Here is a 5,516-nt window from a genome sequence, read left to right as displayed (position 1 = left end):
ACACACACACACACACACACACACACACACACACACACACACACACACACACACACACACACACATGCATGCATGTAAATATACATATCCAAACAAAAAGTTTCCTACAATGATTCATGCACACTATATTGTTTGCAATCAAGATTATAAAAGCAGTGGCTGTATCTGAATATGTAATAAAATGGTCAGTTACTTAAAGTGTATGTGTCTCTCCCTTGACCTGTTTCTACTATTGTTAAGCAGAAAATACAGTCAGTTACTGCTCATATTGTTGAATTCTCCTCCCTTCTGTTCAGGAAAACACCTTTTGATAAAAATCGTAACTGAAAACCATTTGTGCGTCAGTGCAGTAACTGCAGTCATAATGTAACAGAACCAGACAAACACTGTACACAGAAAGCCGTTTTCAGAAAGAATCTGAAAAGATGCAAGCCATGTTAGACGTAATTATCTGCACATTACGGTCATAAGTCAATTAACTAATACCATCACATATTCAGTACAAGAGATGAGAATTACTGTAATTATGAATATGTAAAACTAAAAGAATAACCTTCAGAGCAACAAAGCAAAATAGCTGATGGGTCGTCTCTGCAGGGTTTAAACCTACAACATTTTGGGTTTTAGTCCAATCTTTAATCAGAATTTCATTTAATTTTCAATTAATTCATTTGGAAGGTCATAAAACTTACAAAGCAAAACATTGGGGTGTGTAAGATTCTTTCATGTTTTTAAATAAGTCTCTTATGCTCAGCAAGTCATTCATTTGATCAAAACATACAGTGAAAACAGTGATATTATGAAATATTATAGTTAATATAGTTAACTAAAACAAAACAACTTTGTTAAAATAAACATTGTAAAAAATATAATACTTAAAAAAAATTATATTTTATTTTAGGTTGTTGCCAATAAAACAATTATTATTTTCTTATTAGTTTACCTTGATTTACTAAAATAACTAAAACTTAAACTGAAATAAAAAAATTTAAAATATATAAAAATAAATAAATATGACAACACACAACTTTACTATAAATTGCACAATTTTACACACAAAATTCCTAAAAATTTAACTAAAATTAAAATAAAAAATTAAAACTAATACAAACTATAATAGTATCTAAATGATACCAAAATGAAATATTATTATAGTTTAAAACTGCTGTTTTCTATGTGAATATCTGTTAAACTGTAATGTATTCCTGTGATCAAAGCTGTATTTTCAGCATCATTACTCCAGTCTTCAGTGTCACATGATCTTCAGAAATCATTCTAATATGCTGATTATTAGAAACATTTCTGATTATTATCAATGTTGAACACAGTTGTGCTGCCAGATATTTTTGTGGAAACTGTGATATATTTTATTTTTCAGGATTCACAGATGAACAGAAAGTTCAAAAGAACAGCATTTATTTGAAATAGAAATACTTTGTAACATTATAAATGTCTTTACTGCCACTTTTCATCAATTTTAATGCATCCTTGCTGAATAAAAATATAACTTTTTTTTTTTTATAAAGTGATCAGAAATTGAATGAAGAAATGTGAACAAAAAATAAGAATCTTTTACTAAGAAGGTGATTCAGAATCATAGTTTGGAAGATAAACACATTTCCAAATGTCCAACAGAGAACAAAACTGAACTGCTGCAAGGAAGATACTGTATGTGCAAAGATATCCATGACGCACTGCTTTTACTCCGTCAATCTGCACTTTAAAGCAATCTCTTCTCATCAGAGGTTATTTACACATCCTTTAAGACTGACTTTTAAAAGCGCTGGCACTCCTGACTTGATTGTGATCTGATTTGAACATTAACAGCACAGAGACGGCGTTACGGAGCTCAGCGCGAGTTCTATTTCATTACACGCCATCCTCCACAACTTCACATGCTTAAAATCTGAATTATGTCTTGAGCGCCTGCACCGAAAGGCAACATGCATGAAGAATTCATTTTCCATTGAGTCTAATGATACTAGCTATGATGTAGCGCGAGGGTCGGGTCACAGGCTGTTTTTTGGTTATTTCACCGCTGATAAAGGCAAGAGATTGAGAAAGCATGAACAGCGTATTGTGTTTGAGTGAGAAACAGATTGACTTTAGAGACGTCTGACGCTTTGACTAACAGGGAATCAGGATATGTGTTGAAATGCGTTGTGTTGCTTTTATGCAAAAGAAAGCACACCAGATGACCTTTATACTGTATGATAACCTATATAAACATAACATGCATATAAACACAATGAACTAAGAAATACATGCTAATATGGAATTTGTGGCTTTGTCTGATCAGAAATGAGAGTCTTAACTATCTCTTTTAGAATATAATTAATATAACATGGCTTGAAAGAACACCAGACGACACTCAGGAATAAAAACTGGCCTGCCGCACAAATTTAATCAAATATGACAAAACACACTTGATTACAAATATATCAAAGCTCATTCACAATCAGTCTTGTGACAGTGCTGGACTATGGCGAAGCTCTCAAAAACTCTCCGTCCTGTCAATTAATAAATGTATAATTTATAAACAATTACAGCAACACCTTCAGCTTGACTAGAAGATCAGCGATGAATACTTTCCCATAGAGAGAGACAAAGAAGATAGAAGGGTGAATCTCACCAAACCTGTCAAGAACATGTTTCATTCAAATTGAACCCCAAAATCGAATGAATTCATTTTATTTGGCAAAACAAAGCCTGTTTGAGAACCTGTTTTCAGTTCATTTACATGCATTTTTTCTCATTTAAGCAATGCATAACAATCTCATTCTTATTACTGCAGTACAAAGTAACAATAAAAATAAATAATAATAATAATTACAATATATCATCTGAAGAAATAAATTACTTATTTATCATGGTGTTATTTGTTTTATCTTAATTCATACTGATTTAGATTGTAATTCTACATTTTCAGTAATGAATTGTAAAGTATGCATTCATCATATATTGATTTATATTTATAAGTAATTAAAATCACCTTTGAGAATAATGGGAATTACATATATATATATACTTCTAGACTTATTACAATGATGATAATCAGGATAGAAATGCTTAACTGTCATGTAAATAAAATAAAATAAAATTACATTTAATTAAAAAAAATAAATAAAATAAATTAATGCAAGAAAAGACATGATACTTCATTGTTTAATGCAAAATGTAAAATTGTTTCTTTTGATTTTAAGGGGAAGTGTGAGATATTTTATGCGATTGGCTGATTTTCTTGAGGTCAGGGTGGCCTAACATGCTCTGTTTGTCTGGGTTCATTCATTTTTTACTGTCTCCTGACAGATACTTACCCTTAGAGAGGCCATTCTTCATCCTCCGCCTGCGCTTCTGCTGGTTAATTATTAGCTTCGACAGATGAAGCTCTAACAGTGTGACCTGGTTAAGGTCTTCGCACTTTTACGCAGTCTATGGCCCTCGAAACAAGTTCTTGCCATCGAGACACACTTTTTAGAGCAGCATCTAATTCACTAATTATTTGCAATGAAATGTTTTAATTATTAAACGGCAGAAATTAGTTATTTGTGATTCAGCAGTGAACGCATGCATATAAACTGAGTTTATTAAGGCCTTTGACTTTTTTTTTTCGACTCATGTCGAGAATCTGCTCCACAAATGTTATTTTCTTTAAAACCTTAAATTTCCTACAGTAGAGCGTTAACTTACTGAAAAGGACAGATGTGGTATATTCACATGATTTGACCTTTTCCTTTAACTCATTTTCAATGCAAACTGAACTTTTTCGTGCTGTGAAACCCAGCGCCGAACTACATTATATAAGCTTCTGGGAAACATTCATTCAATGCAAATATGACTTCTTCAGAGAAAGACATCAAGTGCCCTTCATAAATGACCATTTGGGTTAATCCCATCCTACTGGCCAATCAAAACCAGAATATCTAATGAAAACAGTGATGTTGAGCACGTCTGGGCGCAGTATAACGTGAAGCTCATTACCCAAACGGCAGCCTTCATTGCAATAAATATTAATGACAGTTCAGTCTTGACCTAATTGTGGCCTCACCGAGGGAATAAAAGACCGGGAACTGGGTTAATATGAAGCTTTAAGGAGACTTCTGTCATCATATCTCGCCCTCATGTCTTTTCAAACCTGGACGGCTTTCATAAAAGTGATCCATTCGTCTTCTGAAGCCATAAGAAACGAATCAGTAACGGAGCAGCTGAACTGGAGATCTGAATCAGGAAGATTCATGAATGATTCATTCAGACCAGTTTTGTGAACCAGATCAGGTGATTCAAACGATTCTGATTCAAAAGAGTGATTCTTCTCACCAATTATCACACAAAGTTCTCATACGCCTGCAGAAGAATACCAGCACCGCATTAGTCGTATGAAATACTTTTATGATGTTTTTATGCATCCAGGCTCCATATTTAAGCCTAAATTTAAGATTGATGTATTTGAATTAGAATTTGAAATCATTTCCATGCATTTGGATTGCAGTTTTAACAAAGTACCTAGTTAACAGGGAACGTTCTGGCAAGGTTTTCTCAAAGTTATGAACAAACATTCTTTCAACGTTAATTCAGAGTTATCTGGTCTTTAATAACATCTCAAAGCAAACTTTTTCCCGAAACGTTTGATGGACGTTCATCTAACATTTTTCAAATGTTACTATTTTGATTCAGAACATTCAAAGAAAATTCAAAAGTAACATTCCTAAAATGTTTTAAAACTGAGAATTCCTTGTTTGTATCACCAAGGGGGGGAAAAAATAATGTTTTGAACATTCAGAAATAATGTTTTCATGGGAAAACATTCTTAGAACATATTTTTGTTAACTGCGTTAACTTAATGTCATGCATATTTATAAGTCACGCAAAAAATTAAACGGGTCAGATTTCTGTAATAGTACTAATAACTGAATGTGTTTTAAATGCACAACAACCAGGTTTATATATTTATCATCAATATTTATCATATTTATGCTATGATTTTTGAGTGTAGAAATCGGACCCATTTCTGTATGACTCACAAATCTGCATCACTTAAAGTTTATTAGTTTATGTTAATTAAAAATGTGATGGAAATTTGGAAATGCAATGCAAATACAGATATCTTAAATTCAGGCTAAATATATTTTTTGAGTGTAGCTGCATGGACTACAGTGATAAGCTGTAAGCCAACCTTTATGGTTATGAAACGCTTCTTTTCAAGCATTTAAACTTCATCTTTTATGATTCCTGTGCACATCGACCCGGTTTTTGAGCTCCGGATGCTGATATACAGAGTCTTAGTCACAGGTCTGTAAAATAATGACCAAAATTGCTTGCCCGCAAAATGTCCGCTCACATTTGTTTGTGCATTAGTTACCTAACAAACGGCCTTCTGCATCACGAGAGGAAGTAGGTTAATCTGATGCAGGTTGGAGTGGAGGAACATGGAGGAAAACAGGCAGAATCTGCAGACTTTTTCTGCCAATATTGTGGACTTGATTGCACAGACACATCAATGAACTGACTTTGAACAA

The sequence above is a fragment of the Sinocyclocheilus anshuiensis genome, unplaced genomic scaffold, assembly GCF_001515605.1.
Source record: "Sinocyclocheilus anshuiensis isolate Anshui unplaced genomic scaffold, SAMN03320099.WGS_v1.1 scaffold546, whole genome shotgun sequence".
NCBI lineage: Eukaryota > Metazoa > Chordata > Actinopteri > Cypriniformes > Cyprinidae > Sinocyclocheilus > Sinocyclocheilus anshuiensis.
Note: the sequence above shows the minus strand (reverse complement) of the source record.